General features: G+C 36.5%; 1 long non-coding RNA gene across 1 annotated transcript in view; it reads left to right on the top strand.

The window, feature by feature from the left end:
* Window positions 1-22,007, top strand: part of LOC311442790 — a 63,534-nt gene that overhangs the window by 12,845 nt on the left and 28,682 nt on the right. The window contains exons 4-6 of the long non-coding RNA XR_014696870.1: window positions 16,767-16,832; window positions 18,488-18,532; window positions 19,726-19,878. This is a non-coding gene — a long non-coding RNA (uncharacterized lncRNA). The remainder of the gene's footprint in view (window positions 1-16,766; window positions 16,833-18,487; window positions 18,533-19,725; window positions 19,879-22,007) is intronic.

Below are 22,007 nucleotides of genomic sequence, written 5' to 3' on the forward strand. Positions count from 1 at the left end.
GAAAAGCTCACACTGACACATGTTCAATAGACACCACAGAATTTGTCCAAGAAGGAAGGAATTTTACCTTCATACGCTGAAAATGTCTAATTAAGAGCCCAAGTGGGTGTTCTTTGAAGTCAGTTGGGGCTACTCATGGAGAGAGCAACCATTCAGTGTAAGTAAAGGTGTCTGCCCCCCCCAAAATTTTAACAAATGTTGTACTGTGTTAAAATAATATAAGAATTAAACACGGAACAAATGCAGTGTTTCCGTTAATGAGTCTATTATGCCTTATTTCCCTTGGAAACTTGTAATTATAATTAATTACCTTGAATCTGCTGCTAATCCATTTGAGCTTAGAAAGGACATGAATTTTAAAAAGTTAATTTTCTGCTGCTATGTTATATTTGAATATTGAAATATTCAACTGAGTGACTTAAAACAACTGAATGACTTTGACTGTACATATATCTTCAAACTCATGTCAAGCTCTCATTGTGCTACATTCAGTTGCTGTTGAGCAAAAAGTTCATTTTAAAAAAATTGTAAAAATATATCAGGGAGTGAATAGGGAGACTTCATATTTGCATTGGCTTTAAAATAATACTCTAGGATATATTTCCAAATTACACTGAGCAGTGATGAAGTTCCTCCTTTTCTGTATACTAAAAGGGCATATGGAAGTGAAAATTGTACCATTTCACCAATTCTCAAACAAAATATTTTTGACTGAACTTTAGAACCTCCAGCTGTCATGTCAGTTTCCCTAGAATCACAGAATGTCCTGAGTTGGAAGGGACCTCTGAGGATCAAGTCCAATTTCTGCCTCCACACAAGACAACCTAAAAGTTAAACTGTATTTCTAAGAGTGTTGTCCAAGTGCTTCTTGAACACTGGCAGGCTTGGGGCCATGACCACTTCCCTGGGGAGCCTGTTCCAGTGCCTGACCACCCTCTCAGTGAAGAACCCTTTCCTGATATCCAGTCTGAATTTTCCCCAACATAACTTCAAGCCATTTCTATCCAACTTCTTGCTTGCTGGTCTAGGTGAGACTATGTTTTTAAGAGTGCTTGACAAGAAAGGAAATATTCTAGCAAACAAATGATTATACTAAATCCAGGATGGGTGTAAATCTGTGTGACTACAGGCCACATACATTAGCTGAACAAACGTCCTTATGGTATAACAACATGGACCACTTATTTCACCTCCTTTCATTCAGAATGTTACATGTGGTATTTAATTTGGGAACTCAGTAGTTTTAAAAGGTATCACAGAATTGAACAGTCCTAGCAATTACAAGCTGTACAGCAATAAATCTATTCCATAATGAAATCACAGGGAAAATAATTAAGTGATGCTGGTCTGAGAGTTGTCATAAGACTTTACCTTGTCTAATGCATATGTGAGTGTAGCTCTCCAGCAACTTTTTCAAAAGGTTCTTTAATGGTTTAGCAGCTGTAATTCCATTTTTACAATGGCTGTGAAGAAGAAGAATTAGTATTTATGAAGGTATGCCCTGTGATGTAGCTGGCTGCAGTTTTCAAAGAAGAGTTAAACTTCACAATGCATTGTTTTCTTGTAGCTGCTAAGCCACTGCTTCCCTTAATTGCTGCGGATTGGCCCTGTCCTGGAAGATGAATAACTTCCTTGAAGGACTGTCAGGAAAAGCTGCAAGAATGACACCATAGCAAACTGTGTCTAGTATTGCCTGTATGTAGTCTTTCAGGATCTGTGTTCTCCTACAGCTTTTCCTCCAGGTCCAGCACAGAACATGTCCTGGAAAGGAAGCAATCCACTGATAAAGGTCTGGGCTGTATAATCAACTGCTTGGAAAGTTAACCATGGTGAATAAAGACAAAAACAGTGACATACAACTATTACACCTACAAACTCTAGTTTATTTTAATTCACAGCAAGGTCTGTGCTACCTACAGCTGAGCCAAATTGCCTCTAAATACTGTTTTGTGACAGTGTACTTCCGTGAGTGTGGCCTGTGGTGCGTAATTTTACCATCTGGCACTGTGATCTATTCTTCATCCTAAACAAATGCTAAATATTTGTGAGGCAAATGTTATAAACAAAAATATTTGCTCTTTGCTTCTTTTTTTTTTTTCTTTTATTTTTCTTTGTTTGTAGAATAGCTTGATTTGAGTCTTGAGAGGTCTTGTCAAAGACTGTTATTTTCTTTGCTGTTTAAAAGCTAAAAAGTCATCATACTTATGAAATGGATGCAGTGAGAATAGAGCTTAGACAGTTCTCTCTTGACCTAGAAGACAGTTTGGAGCTATTTCATAGGTTTTAAAAACCAGTTATGATAATGATATGAGTCTTAGATTTGCTGCTTTTGAATGCATTGTAGGATTGCAAAGTAGTGCCCTCATTAGGTTTTAATTTCTACCCTGACTTGCTACTAGCTGTAGGAGCTGCCAGCTATGTACTGCATTTCTAGTAACTACTGTCCTGAAGACAAGAAATAGATTAGGGGAATCCAGTCTGGGTACCCAGGGAGAAAACTCACTTCAGTCACACCAGCTGTGTGGAGTTTCTAAGACAGAACAGGCTGATTTTGGTATTGTATTAATTGTTGGTGTGCCACATGGGAAATGTTGTTATGGGAAGAAATGTGTTATTATATAGACAGGTGAGGAAAAGCTTGAGCTGGTCTAAGTTTCTGTGCTGTTCTTCTGCTGTTCCTCGTCTCACATACATTCATCTGTCAGCCTTTAACTCTTTGTGGCAACAGGCAGTGGAAAAGTCAGAGATGCTACCATCTAACTCTGTGGCCTTCACTTACTGCTAGCCAGTGTCTCACATGGTAAAACTCTCATCTTATGTTGACATGAATATTTGTTAGAGTACTTTATCTCTGAATATAGGAAACCATCAAAATAGTGTGCCAGACTGTGAATGCTTAGAACTTTTGTTTGCATGCATCTCCAAGTATTTGCTTTTCTCCAACTGTTTTATTTTGTCTTTTATTGTTTGTAATTATTTTTAATGCCCTCCTTCAGAACTCCAAACCACTTCAGAACAAGTCCAAAAGTAGCTCTCTGTTAGATTAAGAGGGGATGATGGTGGGAGAGTAGGTTGTACTGTAGGAGAGAAGATTAACAGTTAATTAGCTGCTAATCCTTAGTAGTAAGTGAAAGTACTGGATGTGTACAGCTTCTCCTCCATAACATAGTGCAGGCATATACATACTCCCAGTAAAAGGTTAACTTTAATGTAAATATAGTTGTATTAATTGTGATTTTCCTCAAAGCACATCTGGAAGTAATTTCTCTAATCACTATGTTGACATTATATGTTCAGTTAATTCCAGTATGATATTTGTAGGAAGACAAGTATTGTGGTTAGGGATTGACTGCACTGGAATCTCATCTCCCACCACTGATGTTTCTCCCGTATTTCCAAATAGTAGATATTAATGGTAGAGTTGATGTATTTTGTACCTCTCATAGTGGCTTTACATCTGTGCATTTGGATTTAATTTATTTATTTATCAATAACTAAACTATAGTTAAGGTACATGACTATCAGGAAAGTAACCCACCCTGTTTTGCAGACTGACTATTCCAGCATTCTTGATTCCTGTCTTCAGAGTAGTACTGTTGTATTAAGATATAGACAGAAACAGCATGGATGCCAATCTGAAGTTCTTGTGCCAAGTTGCTGTCCATGAAGTTTCTTTAATAAGGATATTTGGAAATTCCACTATGTATAAAATGTCTTTTTTCAAGGAAGAAATTCTTGAATGGGAGTTCTTACCCCTCCACAAACTTTTGTGATATTTTTTAGTAGTTACTTGGATCTTTTTCGGAGTTTCCTTATTTTGCTTTGCTCCCTGATGTGTTCTTGTGGAAAAATCAGACTCCAAATGCCTTCTCTGCCTCGGGTGGCCTTGGATATGCAAATCTGTCTTGAATAGCAGAGGAGTTGATAACTCTGGCCTACAGCTCTCACACAAAGGAGACAGATTTGTCTTCTTTACCCCCTGTTTGTCTCCTCAGGAACTCTGTTCTTGGTTGACAATATAAAGCAAAACGAAGAGAAAAACAAAAAGCCTGCTCTAAGCAAAAGCAAGAGAAAGGAGAGTGGGGAAAGAAAAAGCACTGCTTGTGTCTCGACCATATAAATTGCTTACTGCAATTTTTTGATAGGTGTTTCTCTTACTGTTTTACTCTCGTTAGTGAAAGTGAGGAGTAAAGTATTTGTCAGATTCTCCACGTTTCCCCATTGTCATTGGATTTGTCACAATATGTCACCGCAGAATAAATGTTTCAGAAGGGTCCTGAATCATTTTTACTGAAAAGGGTATGAAGTGTGTTATCTCCAATATGCTAATACACTAGAGAAAAGGGAAACACTATTGTGGATGTATTGGGAAGAAAAGGAGGCTATTGTAGACATATAGAAGAAAAACAAACCTATCTTGATTAGCAGATATGTTTAATCAATGGCAGCCTTTTCTTAGTCAATTAGTTTGGTATTTAAAGCTTTAAATGTTCAATTAGTGGGTTAATCCTTCTTGTAGGTTTTTACCCTTCATTAGCTGGCAATTGACATATTTGTTTATCTTGATTTTCTTAAAGTATGTGGTTAAAAGAAATGGGTATTAATGCTTTGAATAGTAATCAAAGATCAAAGCTTTTCATAGTGAATTGCCAGAAAAGGTGCTATAATACATGTTTCACGGCAATGCACCTAGTAAAAATGTCTAAGCTAGTTACTGACCAGCTATTCCACACCTTTTATGTATCCCTGGGTAAATGCAGTAGCTAGTAAAAACAGTACTACCAACAGTTGTAAATTACTACTATTTTTTTAACTGATCTATTTTATAGTATAAATGAGAACTGCAATACCATAATTAGGAAACTGAAACTGGAAAGGACTGTTGCTTGTGTAACGCAAAAACCTCTACAAAAGTTCAGCAGAGAGAATTTTTGATGTAGCAGGAGTGTTAACAGCTGCACTAAATTAGAAGCTGCCTATGGAATCCATAATAAAACAGACAGTGAGGCTTCAAACAGAATTTCCATGACTGAGTATGCCTATGTTCCAGAGCCATCTCTGTTTTTTTCTTTATAACCTTCACTCTTTCCAATTTCCTTTTTCTGAGTTTGTGTGTTAATAAACAATAATGCAATAAAAGGGTTCTCTGATGTTAATGATGTATATGCATTGCTCAACAACAAGGGCTTTTTAAAATTAATTAATAGCTTAGTATGAAAAATGAATTAATTGCTGCAGCAGGAGGCCAGTGAGTCTGTAGGAGTTTTAGACTTACCCAGAAAATTGATGATTTGTGAGCAGCAGAAATAGAAATTTCATTATGCTGCCCTACATAGGTGCTTCAGATGTGATTCCAAGGAGCGTCCACTGGACAAAATGTACCTCATTTCATTCCAGTTGCTCTTTTGTATCTAAAAATCAGTTCTCTGAGCTTAAAGAAAATGTTCAGAGCAAAGTTTTTGTTTTGTTTGTGCGTTGTTTGTTATTTCTTATTTGTGTAGCGGTGTCTTCACCTGGGTCCTTCTACTCCATTTTCAGACTCTTTCTTTTTGTGCTTGTTTTGGTGTTCTTTGCTAGACTCCTGTCAACAATTCGTCAAAAGTCTTTGATCCCGGTCAGATGTGGCTTGAGTGTTATTTTTATCTTAGTAAAATGTATCCCTAGAGACTGCAATTTTCTTTACTTCACTGAATGTTGTTTCCCTTTCTCCTTAACTCATTGGTGTGTACCTTTTCAGTCAAGGCTTGAAAGTTCCTTGTTGATGTGTAAATAAGGATTTATATGCAAATTCCTGTTTCCATCCAGAGTTACTTTTTCTGAAAGCCTCAGTTCAGCTGCTATCAACTGCACAGCCAGTTTCTCCTTGCTGCTTCCTTCATAGTTTCAGGCTGTCCATAGGGTAGGACTGAATAGGGTAGTTCTTTGGGAGAGGGAGTACAATTCCCTACCCTCCTCTCCCCCTCCCCCCCCCCCTTTTTTTTTTTTAAGTCAATCTTTATATTAAATAGAATCAGACAAGACCAGGAACAGCAACAGGAGCACAGCCCTGCTACACATGGAAAGCAGTTGCCCAGAAGTCTGCCTGCTCTGGTGGATGGAATATGGTAGAGCGAGCCCTCCTCTGTGCTCCAGAGTCAGGAGCAACACATCTGTGAAGGGTTTTGTGCTGTTATCAAGCAAACAAAGCTTTAGGAAGGATTTCTTGAAAAATTCTTGAATCTTTTCAAGAAACATTTGCTATTCAAAGGTTTGGTGCTGTGACTTCAGGAATAGGCAAAACAGCATTGGTCAGAAAAATTGAGGCAAGTAGGAGCTGTAATTGTCTTCAACATGTATTTCACTTAGATTTAATAGGATGTGTATTTTATGTTAGCTGAATGCTAATTTTTAGATAAACATTTATTGCTGTTTAACAACTTTGTAATAGATGTGAATATCTAGCAGAGACGTGTTACATTGCTGTTATTTCTTAATAAATATATTTTAGATAATCAATGAGAACTTAATGTGCAATTACTGTGTTATTAAATCTAAATTGAATGTGTGGTTTAGAAAATGGAGAGCTGTGGCTCCAGTAGGCACATATGTCTGCCTGCTTTGCTGCAGATACTATAAACCTGATTTTATCAACAGTGACTTGACATGAAATTCATGATTTTAAAAAAGCTGCCTTATTTCCCCGCTGAAGCTTGTTGTGAGTTTATTGCTCTGTCCGTAGCTACTAGTGAGGGTTTGATTGAGTTTTCTACATAGTCAGCTGCAAAGAAGTGCTTTTGAGCACTTCTTTGAGAGTATGAAATTCAAGCTTGTGATAATGAGTGCTCTTGTGAAAGCATCTGCTTTGCTGGAAAGTTGAAGGTAGGTAGTTGCTCCTGACAGCTGGGACAAACTGCTTACAAGCAGAAAAGTTATATACTTTTTTTTTTTTTTTTTTTTTTGGGGGGGGGGATTTGATTGTAAGATTCTTCCTTCCTTCCTTCCCTCTCTTCCCTGTTTCTTTAGGGCATAGTGTTTTTACAAGGGAGACTATGTACTAAAGAGAGAGAGATTGAACAGGATTTGTTTATGGAAATAAGTCAGTGGCAAGTCATTACAATAGTGTTACTTATTTTATGTCTCTTGTCCTATGAGATGCATCACTGAACATAGCGAATAAGGCCATAAGCCACAAATGAGTTTGTTTCACAAGCTCTAGAACTACCCTGAAAAGCTAGACTGAAGATCCCATGAAGATTTCATAGCACAGGTGAACTTCCTCTGTGTGTCTTCAGTGAGCAGCAAACTCACTAAAGTGAGTATGTATGTATAGACTGGTGTATAGATATTATCCTTTCTGTATTCAAGCTTTAGATAGGGTTGAATCCAAACAGCTGGGGATAGCTACAAAGCTACTACAGAAAAGCTGTTTTTGAATAGGAATGACTATCTATTCAAATACAAACCACCTCGGAAAGCAATTGACCAGTATTCAGGAAAGGTCAGCTGCTTTTCAGGTAGTTCCTGCTTTCATTGGGTAGTGTGTTATTAAGGAGTGTCTGAATAAAGACACTGGAAAATTGTAAAAAGGCAAGAGACCTCTAAGTTCATTTAGTAAACAGAAGTTGGGGTTGTGAATCCTTTTAGGGAGAAGCAACCTAGAGTGAAGGGTCACTTCCAGGAAATCAGTTTTTGTAAAGGTTTATTTCTTACAGCTAAAAACTAGGGCAAGGGTGTTGTGCCTACATCAACTATGAGACTCCTAAAAAGCTCATTTGTAAACCAAAAACTCATGGTTGAGATTTTGTGAGCTATGGGAAGAGCCTGAAGACTCAAGTCATGGGATCTGGGCTGCTAGATCATACAATGCTGCAGAAGACAGGAGATCTGCACTACAGCAGGGGGGCCCAGAACCTGAAAAGAGCTTTAGTGCCTTTTTGTCAATCTGAGCTGCAGAGATAGAAGATAGTGAGTAGACTCAGAGAGCAGCCAGAAAATGTGACTAGTGGGATGCACTATAAAATTTGCAGAAATAGCTGTTTAATCAGTGTACAGTATAGTACAATGGCTAGAAAGGTAAGGTTGACCTGTCCTGAGATATATGACTTCTTTGGTTAATTACTTCTTTCTGTATTGTGTTTATCTTCTTGTTCTGTACCATCTACCTATTAATTCTGGTTTCATAGTTAGGTCATCACCTATTCTTATATGTTCAGATTAAAGTTCTCATGTAGTGTAGGATCATTCTTGACCTTTTAAATAACCTCTTTTAATAATTTGGCAGTGAATGAATAAACAGTAATGAGTTTACTGTGCTTCTTTCTTTGCTCTCAACTTCATTTGATGCACTAAGGCTTAGTGAAGAAGGCCAATTATTTTTGAAATCATACTAATTAGTAAAAAGGCCATGCCCCCATGGTTAGTGATCTGAATCAGGTATTGTTCTCCATCTCCTTTGCCACTCCATGCACTGCTCTCTTGCCTAAACTGGGAGAAAAGTATCATGAATTCTGAACTAAAGGCATCCCTGGTAGAAGCACATCACAATTGCTAAAGAAGCAGTAGAGATGAATATGTCCCTTTATGTTGCCAAATGACCAAGCTGTATGGATAAAACTGAGGAGAGGTAACTCTTCTGGAGGGCGGTAAAGTGTAAACACATGCACATTGTGGAGTAATGACACAGCTGTTTGGCTAGCTAGATGAAGGTCCATACCTCCAGCAGGAACTAGATGTGGCATACCTTTGTAATTCAATAAAGATGTTGTAAAGATAGAACAACTAGGAATTTTTGAAAAGGGGACATTTTGGTCCTTAAACAGAAATATTTTCATTCAGAATATGTACAGTTGAGATGTTTAACCAGTTTTAAAGCTCTGTCAAGTTCTCAATGTTTAAGTTACTTCTGCAGCCACCTGTCGTTCAGATCAGGTTAGTACAGATGTGATAGAACAAGTATCTCACTGAAAATTAATTGCTAGTTTTCATCTTCCACTGTGTGCAGGTGGAGTCAGCAGGGAGGATTTGAAAGGCTGAAATTAGACAACTATAACATTTCAGAGGCACAAAATTTTCACATATGTTAGAGATGAAACCAATTTGTTTCTGACATGCTTTCAAACAATGAATTGAATGAGCCAAATGTAAAAGGAAGTATCTGTTTGACTTTACTGCAAGGCTGACACGGATCTAGATAAGAGTATATGCCCTCTGTGGCTAAAACAACCACAGCAGCATCCTTCTTTATGATTTACAATAAATCAAAGCAGCATAACACAGGTGTTAAGAGAAAACTGATGAGTCTCAGAGACAGTACTATGACTTCCTGTCATCTGAGATGGGATAACCTGAGCTATAAGAGTAACAGAATACTTAGTCTAGGCTAAGGTAATGTGAAATTTTACCCATATTTTCTCCTTCCAACAAAAGACACATAAGGGTGTATGTGCTTAGTGGTAAAAATCAGTTGCAATAGACCTGGCCTATCCTTTAATAGCATAGGGGAAAAGTGACTGCAGCCCCGCTAAGAAGGTGGGTCCTTTTTGTGTAAGATTTTGGTTGCCTTGTATGCTTAACTAGCTATGCTAATTTTGTGTCACTGCTTTTTTAAACAGTTGTCTTGTGCATGTGTGATTTAAAAAGTAATGCTTGTAAAGATAGTGGATTTGCTATTGTTAACAGTTGTTTTAAAATTTTATCAGTATTTTTTTTCTAATTCCTTGTTTCCATTTTGCTCACATTACAAATAGAGTTTGAAAGTCTCTTGAAAATATTATCCTGCTCATGTTAAAAAATAGTTTGTTCTCAACATCCATGGCTACTCTAGTTTATGCAAGTGAGGCAAAAACAAGTCCATTTTTCTTAAAGATGGAATGGAATATATGTTATTCCCTTCCATTATTTACAGGTCTGTTTTTCTTAGCAGCTGTAGTCATAGAGATGGGAGAAGTGTAGTCCACTGGCTTCACTTTCAAGGGATGCATTGTCTCAGATGTTGATGACTTGTGGCCCTGGTGCCGAGGTGTGTCTGTCAGCAGCTCTGATGTGTGCATGTTGGCAGCTTGTGACCTCTGAGCCCTGAAAGGATTCTATCATGGAAATAAATGTCAGTGAACTTCACAGACAGGATCCCATAGCAATTCCTCTGATCTAGAAAGTCTAGAAAGTACTAGTGTGGACTCCATCCTCTTGCTTTCTTTCCTACCCGTGTGCTTGTATGGGACAGGTGAACCCCTGTCCTTTTCAGCAATGAGTCATAGTATAAACAGGGCAGAGCAAAGGGACAAAGACCTTGTTCTCTTTTACTCCCCTGCGTGATTAAGAAAAATATGTGACAGTCTAGCCACCAGCCCCTATTTGTTGAGTACTCAGAGATGCATAGAAGCTCTCCAACAGGCAAATCCTGCTTGTGATCCTATTGTAAGCCCAGTTTCCTGTTTGTTTGAAGGCATTTCCCATATTTATGTACATTTTGAATACCAATAAAGACCCCAAAGTGAAATTGTAAGCCAGCATCGTTTGCTGGGTCAATCTTATTCCTTGTTCTAGATTCCTCCTGAGTTGAAGTTCAATGAATTAGTAGTTATATTGCTCATGACTGCTTATCATTCCAGCTCCAAAATGTTATTTAAGTTTTGTGGTGTATCTTACACCTTGATGCAGCAGTCAAGAGATAAAACAGATGCTTCCTAGGCCATGCTGAAATGTAAATGAACAGGAATGTGTGTGGGGGATCTAAGTTCTTGCCTCTTTAAATTTTTATTATTTCCCATCCAAGCTTACTGTTTTTGTTTAATCTTGCCATTCCTTTTCTTCTTCATTGTGTGCTCTTGTTCTTAGGGATATGCAAACTTTATTAGTCAGCTCAGCTTTCAAGCTCTGTGCGTTTTTGTGTTTGAGAATTGGGAATCAGGTACTTTTACAGTTAGCCTAAGGGGAGAGCTGGGCAGGAGGAGCCTTTATGAATAATCAGGGTTGACATCTCCAACGTTGTTCCTTCATTATAAATATTGTTAAAGGAGCTGTGACCACCATGGGCTCAAACAGAACAGAGCATGGAGTGGAAGAAAAAGACAGCCTTTGATATCTGCTCTCTACTAGTTATCACTCCATTGATGACACTGGCATTGACAGGTCTCTTAGATTTGGCTGCCTTTTTTCAGAAAGTTTTTTCTTCTATTAGCATAATTATTCTGTCTGTTGAAGTCTGAGCTCATTGTACACACTGTAAAAGCTGAAAACACCAATTAATATTAGTGCTTGTAAATTTTCTTAAATGCTGTATGCCTAATAGATGGGTAGAGTTTTCTGATTGCATCAACTGTTTTTTGCTGCCTTCCTTAACTGAATTTACTGAATGTCCCAAACATTAATGAATTTCTCTCTCTCTCTCTCTCCCTGTAATCTAAATGATTGTTTTGTTCCCTTTCTGCAGGTTTACATTTTTGACTAATACAGAAGTATACAACACTGTTTATTTAAATAGAGCCTTGCTCTAAGCTTTTTCCTCTATCTTCCTTATTTAATTGTGTAGGAAAATAGTTGCTCAAGCCTGGACTTCTTTGATTCCTCTTTTAGAAAACTAAAATGTATTTTTGCTGTCACAATCGAGCTCTCTCCTGCATTAAATATTACTTAGAGGGAAAGGATTCTATTTAGTGGGGTGATTAGTTCTCTAAAGGTTTAGCACTGTTTCATGGGACATGTAGTGTAAATTTTCTATTCATAAAATACTTTGAAGTTTTAAAAGATATAAAAGTTTTAAATAAAATCAAATTATATATTCAGAATGACCTTGCTTTTGGAATAGCATACAAAATGTTTGCTAGTCTGAGCATAATTGCTTTTACAGGTTCCTTAGTTCTGGCACCTATGTTTTCCCTTCTTAAATCATTGACAGTTGGAATGCTTGCTGTGGTATCTGCAGTGCCCTGGGCACTTGTGCAGAGGAGGTTTTTTTCTATTCTACTCAGATCCTTCTCTGGCCTGGTGTCTTCCTGGTAAAATGTCTAAAAAATTATTTCTGTACATGAACTGAGAATTTTCTTCAATGCTTAGCATTGCTGCCAGAGCATAAGCAGAGGAGATGATGAGAGAATGCCGAGAAGACACTGTTTTTCAACAGAGCTGAGGAAGAGGTGAGAAGAGATGCTGAGATAGCCTCAAGCTTGCTTTTTTTTTTTTTTTTCTTTATCAGAACTCTCTTCCAGATTGGAATATGAGTGTCTTGGGGGTCGGGTTGGAGAGGGAAAGTAAGTACGCTGCCTCCTTCCCAAATATATTTTCAGTTTGACAATTACAGAGAAAATGGTGATGAACTGTTCATAGTTTGCAACGTGTGGTTTTTGCACTTCGAGTCCATGGATTTGCCTCTAAATAGGCTCTGAAGGTAACCCAGAGAATCAAGTCTATCATGAAAAAACATGAATTCTGTTTATATTTCCATATTTAATTATGTTTATAATTTCTTACTATGAAAAAAAGTTTGGGGATCTATATATTAGAAAAGAATGAGACATGGACTTGTGTGTGCCTTCTATTTTAATTCAAGTGACTTTGCTTTACTTCCTGATTCAGTGATTTCTACATAAGGGAGAAACCTTGGGCCTTGTCATGGTAGTGATGGGGTTCTGTGCACTGCTTGGGATAATTTTTGCTGGTATCTTCCTGCAAAATTCTTTTTTTTTTTTTTTTTTCTTTTTTTCAACCTTTCTATAATAGTTTTGCTCAACTGGCAGATAAAACTGGACACACTATCGAGCTTAAGGCATATTACAGAAAGTGTATGTTAGATACTACAGCAAGAGCTTATGTAACACGGATAATGTGTGGCAAAAGAATGGGGTGTGTAAGTAGGCTGGAAAATATTTGGAGTCAAATAGATAGGAATTTGTTATCATTAGATTACTGTAATAGGTGATCACCTCTTTCTGTGACCCAAGGAACAGATAAGGTGTCTCTGCAAATCTCCCCCATCCCAAAGTAAGGTGAAATAGCAGAGCACCTTCATCGCAAATCAGCAATAAATGTGTGTACATTTCTTTAATCTTCATCTGTACATTTGCATATGACTGAGAGGTTGCCACTTGTTTGTAAACCAGCATTCATATTTTGGTGTAAATGGGTACAGCTCCAGTGAAGTATTGCACCATGTTGATTCTTGTGAAATGTAGCTTGGAACCCTAAGCACTGTAACTGTCACTAATTGCCATATGTTTCCGTGTTCTAAGTGTCATTAAACAAGTTTGACCGCAGTAAGTGCAAAATCACTTAGTTTTCTTTCATAAGATTCTTGGCACATACTGGAAAGTGTTTTTCCATTAAAGAAAAAGGAACATCAGTTTGGGTTTTTGTTTTGCAAAATTTTGTTTTACAAAATTAATCACTGGCTTTTTATTGATGAAAATGTGAAAACAAGAGAAAATATAATAGGAAGCAAAACTGTAAGTCTATCAAATTTACTAAAAAAAATCTGGGGAATCTGGATACCTGTGTAAACCTGTAAAATATGTATACATACATAGATTTTCTCCCAGAATAGTGTGCGTGCAATTTCAGCAGTATTACTGACTGGTAATTACTGCTGGTTTTTGAAATACTGTCCAAAATTCAAACACCACACTTCCAAGTTCTTCATTTTAATTTTTCTTTAGCCTTTGCCCTGCCACAAGCAATCTGATCTTCAGTAACTTCCCTGCTCTTTTATTTATTTTTATTGATGTTGGATTCTGTCCTGCAGATTCCTGCAAGAAAGATTTTTTTTTTAAATGAATTTGAGGCATCTAGTATATTCTAAAAGAAATATAGCCGGTGGAAAGTATTAGATGTCTTCATTCTCTCTCTCTCTCTCTCTCTCTCTCTTTTTTTTTCTTTTTTTTTTTTTTAATAATAGAACAGTGCTTTTGAATTGATCAGTAGCTCTGCTTTAATAATACTTTCAAGGAAGAGCTAGTATACATTTGCTTCTAATATAAATGAATCAGGTAAATACAATTATTTTACCAGATTATGGATAATTTTAATACTTTTTCTTTTAAGTGGGTAAAAGCCAAAATTGTGGTGATGTGTGCAGAGGAATAATGGGATATTTGCAAAAAGCTACATATTTGCTTTTCTTCAGGTAAACCGCTGAAGGCCCCAGGACACAGTTTAGATGTGTTTAAAGCTTGCTACACGGTTTTACCTGTCTTTAGTTCCTGAGTTTTTGCTTGAAAACAGTTCAAACTTGGATCAGGAGCTTGAAGTAGCATTTTATCTGTTATCTGATGAGTGGTCCTGAATATGACTATCGTCTTTTTTCTCTTGGTGCAGCCAGAGAGACATAAGCCCACTGCCAGCCTGGCAATTCATTTTGTATGAGCAAACAGTTTTTGAAGAGGGATCTCACAGACTGTAGTACCTCTTGCATAAATATTTCTGTCCTCTGTATCCTCAATTTTAAAGTTACAGACAAGCACCCCACTGAATTTTACAGTTATTTTTCATTATGAGACTAAGAGGTTGAATAATTTCATAATTTTCCTATTGGATGAAGATAAATGAATGTAGATGTAGGAGGTTGGATTTGCTAATCTGTAACAAATCATTTTGGAGTTTTAGGTTCTGTTTTATCAGGAGCAAGGGTACCTGCAAGATAAGGTTCCTTGAAATTGTAGCATTTGAAGTGCTAGGTTGTCTTGGGCTCTTTACAGAGAAAGTCTCTGGTATGATTTATGAGGGACTTATGTGTTGGATTTTCACAGACATTTGTTTGTGTTTGTTAATTAGTATATTTGCCCCTGTGTTTCTTAGGCTAGTATATTATTAAATGGATAAGAGGGAAATCCCTTCCTTCAAGACTTTTAAAAATATTATTCTTGCTTTATGAGCTGTGATTTCCAGCTTGCATTTTCTAACATCAATATATTATTCACTGTGCTAAGATTCTATAAAAACACTTCCAAATATAGGCATTTTGCCTTACTGTCAGGTTTTCTTTCCTGGCTTGAAGCGTTTGTCTTATCCTCCTGTATAAAACAGGGAGCTGTGACTAAGGGACTAGTTATATCATAGCTTGATAAACCTTTGTAAAGCAACGTGCTGTTGAGAGTAATGGCCTCCATTCATTATTAGCCCAGTTGATTTTCATTTACACTTGGCTCTAACAATTAGCTTGAGCAGGTGTGAAGGTGATGGAGGGCCAGGGACGCACAGAGGTCAGCCACTGCTCTGTGTGATAAATTAACCATTATTATCTGCAGTGAAAGTGGCTCTTTACGCTTGTCAGCAGCAAACAAAGGGACAACATATCTCACATAAAGTGGAATCAGGGCCACTACTGCAAATGTGATGTGTCTGTAATTTTGTCTGGCAAATCCTTTTGAAGTCACACCTGTGTGTTTGACTTCAAGGGTGTAAATCTATCCCATCTCAGAGGTGTATATGCACACACACACACACACACACACATATGTAAATGTATGGATATTGAGATGCAATGCTGTTGTAGATCACGTTGTATATGAACGCATTCTAATCTGCATTAGAAATTAAGCAGAAAAATGTTAGTTTAGGATTTGAAACATGGATTTTCTCAGCAGCTTATAATAAGGAAATGATTTGAGAATACTGGATTTAAATTCCTGTGTTTCTATGTGCTAACTATTTAAAATAAAGCGCACCCATAATTTGTCGATATTACATTGTTTTTTCTCTGACACTTACCTATGTTTATCTTTCAAATGAATTATAATCTCTCCTAAATCTAAAAGATTCCCTTTTCTAAACTATGTGGGATTGGAGGTTGATCATGTATGCTACTGATATGATCTTCACAGGATGCAAATGTAGCAGTGCTGCTTGGGCTTGGACAGCTGCATATGTAGCACTAATGCTTTACTTTTGTGAACTATTTGGTCAACTGAATTGCAAGTGTTTTACTTTTCATAGATATGTTATGAAAGTTTTGCTGGCCTGGACCCTGCGTGGAACACAAAGTATAAAAAGGAGAATGTGAAGCCTTTCCATCCCAGTAAAAGTAGCTGATACATTGGATTTGAATGCCTGAATTGTCTGTGTTCACCCTGAAAGGAAAGGCCTTATAGGATGAATGCCAAACCTATATTTTCATTCTTTTGCTAGCAAAATAGCCCACCAATTCGCAATGTTTACAATGTGGCACTTCCCCACAGTCTGTAGTACAAATCAATAGGAAGAATACATGGTGGTGGTGTTTTTTTTTGTTGTTGTTGTTGTTGTTTTTGCTTTTTTGTTGTTACTTTAAGTTGTAGCCATGTAGTCTTATAATGGCCATGATTTTCAAAGAAACTGAAACCTGTGTTACAGTGTTATCTTTGATTATCTGTGATGGGAACAGACATTCCCTTCTTTAATTTTGGGGTCAAAAGAGTTTTATCATAGCACTTGGTATTTATTGCTCACGGTATCTGCATTGTTAGTTCAAGTACCAGCCCATGAGCTTGATCACAGTGGGCCATACTGTTTTACTTTGAAACAGAATTTAATTTGCTATCAAGATTCTTTTGATTACGGCTAAAATGATGCTGGGATTTCTTGAAAAGCCATTATTTACAAAAAATGGAATGTATGCACTGCTCATTTGCACAATATAGTTATTTATCCAGATGCCGCTGACCTACCAGTCAAATGGCTGCTTGAACTGATCATCATCTTTGCTGCAGGAAGTTGAAGAATTAGTAACTAATCTTTTGGAAACTTGAACTGAAATCAATAAAAGCATACAGGGAAGTGAGTAAGAAGTTCTGCCCTGAACCTTTCATTGTATTTCTTAGGCATGAACCTCTGAGGCTGCCTTTACTACCTGCTATCTGTGGCATGGAATCTGCAGAGATGGCTAGGTAAGGTAAGGCCTTTCAAAGGCAATGCTTTCTTTTGTGTTATGGTTTTAATACAAAAATTATTATTTCTCTGCTTTCTCTGTGCGTAGTTAGGGATGCCTTCATAACTCTTAACACACCGGTATAACTTCCTTACAAACTGTCTATCTGCTGCGATGCAGAAGTTACATTGCTGAATGAAAGGTAATGCTCTCCCCTTAGGAAGACAAATGTTGTCTGTTTAGAGCTGCTTATCAGAGCATAAGTGAAAGGGGAAAAGGGAAATGGGCATTCATTTGTTTTAGAAAAAAAGCTGTGTGTTTATAATATAATAGAAACGAAGTTCTTGCAACTAAATGGCAGCAGTTCTGTGTTGCATAGTCTTGTTGGAAGTAAAGTATGTGTTTAATAGTTGGATTTGTCAAAAGGGAGGGTTGAACTCATGGGAATAAATATAATACACACGGGCTTAATTACCATGAATGGGTAGGCAAAAACAAAGTATGCAAAACAGCACATTTACTCTTCACATATGTGTCTGCATACATATGTAATTAGAGCTGTGCACAAAATACAGCTTTTCCTGCCACCCACACTTTGTCTTTTTTTATCAAAATAAATATTTTGATAGAAAAGCATGCACAAACTCTACCATATATAGGTATTGCTTGTCACGGATGAGGGTAAAAAAAATCTTTGAACTCTGAGCAAAGAAGCCTAATTTTACTCATTAGAAATACATGCTACCCTAATTGGGAAGAGCAAAGAAAGGAATGCAAACATTTGCCTCATCCGTATGGTAGAGAAATAAATGTACTTTAGACAAATATATCTCTTGAGTTCTGCTCAGTGGTTTATAGCACATCTTCAACACACACAGGGATCAGTGTGATACAAAGATAATTTTCACTGATTGGATGAATCAATGACACAGTGGACAATAATTTTAGGCTTCTCTTACAGAAGCTAGAAAATGGTATTTCCATCCGTAATGTATCCCATAAATGATGCTTTTTTTTTTTTTATATGAGCAACTCATGAAGATTAAATAAAAACTTGATTTTTGTCTGAGACGTAAATGAACAGGAATGATGTTACGCATTCAAGGAAGTTAACAAATCTACTTTGCAATTCCCTTAGAAATGGGAACAAAAATGTGATGTGGATGTTAGATGCATTCATTCTCTTGAGAGGATGCTCAGATAGCAAAAGGTCAATAAAAAACTTTTAAAATATACTTGTGTCTCTTTGATCTGTATTTATAAGAACCAATTTTTCAGTTAACACACACAGGTTCATTGGATTAAAGCAGCCTGCTAAGGCAGATTTATCCTCTTCCCAATATCTTTGCACAGGGAAGCATTAGTTTAGAAGTTTATGATTTGGAGAAGATATGTAAGTTAGACTGGGCGTGATGCCAAACTTGGTCTGCTGCAGATTCATCACAAGCTGAGAATGTAAAGAAGATACAGATTGCTAATGCTCAGTGATGTGCAGACACCGAGAAGTTCATCTCAGGTGTGGGTTCCTGTAGCTTGAAACCATTTTTAATTCTCTGACTCTCTAGTCAGGTGATCTTGTGGTATGGTGTTTTTTTGTTTGTTTAGGTTAGGTTAGGTTTTGTTGTTGTCTGGAGCTTTTAATTGTTGTGTTTGTTTTTTTTCTTCCTGCTGAAGATCATAAATGAAGAAAACAATTGGTAAGAAAAAGGATTGGATCAGGTGGGTTTGTTTATTGCTTTTGTTTGCCCTAATTTGTCATTCTGATGTGAATTTTGCTGAGTGGATTTTACTCAGTGTAAAACTTCAGAAGTTAGTCTGCTTAACATGAAAGGACAAATATTTGTTTCTAAAACAATTCCTGACAAGATCTGTAACATTTTTTCACTTATGAAACACTATTTGCACTTAAAGCTGTATGTGTGAAGCATGAAATTGTACATGCTAACACAGTGTACTTTTTCTGAAGGAAGCAAACATATTGATAGTGAGGTATATCACATCTCTCTTAATATTCAGAATATGACTTCAACTCTGGGTGCTTTTCAGCATATTATCTCCAGTCCATTGAAAGAACAAATTTTTGATTGTGAGTCACCAAAAGCCTCGCATGCTTGTTTGGAGTCAGTGAAACTCAAAACATCAGTCTAAATTTAGCATATATTCAAGTCTTCTCTTGAAACCCTGCCTAAAGACAGGGGTGTGCATACACAATAAGTCACTAAAGCATCCCAAAATTTTGTCAAATGGTTCCCAGATTTGACTAATTATTTTTGGTCTGTTTGTTTATAGTAGATGTGATATGAGATGACAAAAGTTTGAATAATTTTCTGTGACGTTTATGTAGCTCATTGAAAGCGTTATTGTATTCAGCTATTGCAAGCAACTATTGTATACTATTGAGAAGTGGTATTAAATCAGTTTAAAAGATAAGCAAATAAATAGTCATTCCCCTATTTCCCAAACCTGGAATCAGCTAGTTATGTAATGCTGGTGTGAAATAATACTCTTAACAGTTGACATTTCAGAAAGAGGCACAAAAATGCATTACGTGTTCTTTATTCAGTGCTAGAGAATAAAAGTACAAAAATACTAATGTTGTAGATGAAAGTTGGTGCATGTTCTCCCCTAGAAAACAAAGAAAAAATTTACCTTGGTTTGAAACATAAACTCAAAGAGAAAATGCATACGCACTTGACGGTGTTAGTTATTCTAAAACCACCTGTTAAAGAAATTATATGGCATTTGAAGTACTCAAAAACTTTATTGTTCTGCAGAGAGAGAATTTCAATTTTTCTGAAATTATTAGATTTGATAATTCTCATGTGTGCTGATTTGATTTTTTTTTTTTTTTTGGCCTTTCTTTTTCCATTTTTATATAAGTTTTGAGCTATTTAATCGTGCCTCCTTTTCAGGAATGTATTAGGGCAAATGTGTAGTTTTATATACATGAAAAGTATCATCTGGTGATTACCTGCATCTTTCAAGTCAGCCACTTGCTGAAATTCCATAGAGGATTGTACCATTGCACCAATGTAGAGGAAATTCCTTGTCTGCCTTTTCTTCAGGTATGTAAATATTCTAGTTCAAGGCCTGGTACTTTAAAATTTCTAGCAATTGTTCTGAAAGATGCAAACTGCTTTTAAATTGCTTCAATGGTTTATGCACTCTCTAATTATATATAGTTCATAATGCATTTATATTTATATACTGAAAACTGTTATATATGCTGTATATATGAATTATGCATATAAACTAATGCTTTTAGACCAAATTTAGGTTGTAAAGCTGAGTCTCTTGAAGCTTATTTTTAAAGTGACTTTTTTTTTCATTTTTCTCACTTAAGCAGAATTCTATTGCTGTAAAGTAATTGTATGAGTGAGTGCCCCTGTTTAAGTGAACAGTTTATGGTTACTATATTAAAGTGAACATTTCAACTTGGCTAACACAACCACTGAATAAACACATATTGATATTATAGAACAAAATAATATATTAGTGCATTGCTCATTTGTGCTCTGATAGTCACCCTGATACTATTAGTCATGCGGGGAGTGACAAACACAATTACACTCGAGTGCTAATAGAGTGGAAGGGCAAAACTGCCTGACCTCGGCATCCTGGGTCGATTTAAATGTTTGATGTCTCATTGAATTAGTATCACAGTGTGAAAGACAAAGCTCAAACTAATGGAAATGAGCCTGGACATGCAATACTGCTGATTGGGCTGACATAATTAGAATAATATTCTTCACACAGCTAATAACAAGCAGAAGAAATAAATAACCAAGAGATAACTTAATGACTGCATGCTAAAATGCTCCTTTGAATATGCTAAGGTTAGCATTTTCTATTTACTTACGGAGCACTGGGGGAATTTTTTTCTCTGTGTAATCATCAGCAGTGGTGATGAGCTACATACTGGTTACAAAGGCCATATGAAACTATGCAGGTTGACCTAAATTTTTGCCCCTCGGCATCATTATTTAACCCTTAGGGCATTCTTACAAATACCTGCCTCTCTAGAAGGCAATCAATCCCAGTCCCAAAAAAAAAAAAAAAAAAAAAAAAAAAGACAGATTCATAAATATATAGTCTTGCATCTTCTACTAGTGCCCTTGAACTCTAAGGAGCAAAGTCACGGAAATGTAAGTACATGTAAATTTACAGGAAGTTTGAAGATTGTACATTTCTGTGGGCATGAAGTGAGATTTTGGTAATCTGACACAGGACAGTTCTTACTGTATTCTTACAGAATACTTTTTATAGTAACTTATCTTACAAATTGATCTTTGGCAATTTCTTTATTTTCTCAACATGAGGTGAGGTGATGCCAATACAGACCTGGAAAATATGTAACTGAGACAGGAACATAAAAAAAAAACTACTTGGCTTTACTCATCAGTTACATCTAGACCTTGTACTTCATTAGTTGTGCAACATAATGATATATGCACCAGAAATCCAATTTAACAGCACATTTGATTAGCTTTAGGTGGTCAAGTCTTTGCCATCAATGGGATGATTCATCTGTTCAACCATAAACATTTACTTTTAGGATTTGGTAGGAGACGGACCTTTGATTCTTACCAGAACTTACTGAAATCAAAGCCAAACTCATTTGCAGCTTAGATATCAAGGAATACAAATCTGATACTCCCCCCCCAAAAAAAAAGTCATTCTATGTTTTGAGTCGATTAAGAGCTTTTTTTTTTTTTTTTTTTTTTTTTTCCTTGTTATAGAAGTTCATAGATCCTATTTCAAGATTTTCCTTCTTATGTGAATACTACCTTGGACTGAAAAATGAGAAAGCAACAACTTATTGGAGAGGCTGAGGATTCTTTTTTCCAACTAACATTAGTGATGTGTCCTTGGGAAGTATCAGAGAAAAAATTGCTGTTAACTTTACTCTTTATGTGGTAACTGTCTTAAAATTTGCTGTGTTAATATTTGTGACATGTTTTGGCCCAAGTCTTCAAGAGAGCAGACCTTCATCAGGTTTTGTTCAAATCAGGAGATTTTGTAGTGCCTTTGAAAACTAGTCCAGAAGAATTCCAAGTTTCTTAATGCATGATCTGGAAGTGACCTTCACTGTACTTCTGGAACTGTGACTTCATTCATGAGAGGATATCACTGTATTAAAAAATTGCTAATAAGATCTGATTCATTTACACTGTGCTTGTTGGTGATAACTACA

This window comes from Aythya ferina (assembly GCF_964211825.1).
Source record: "Aythya ferina genome assembly, chromosome: 11".
Lineage (NCBI taxonomy): Eukaryota > Metazoa > Chordata > Aves > Anseriformes > Anatidae > Aythya > Aythya ferina.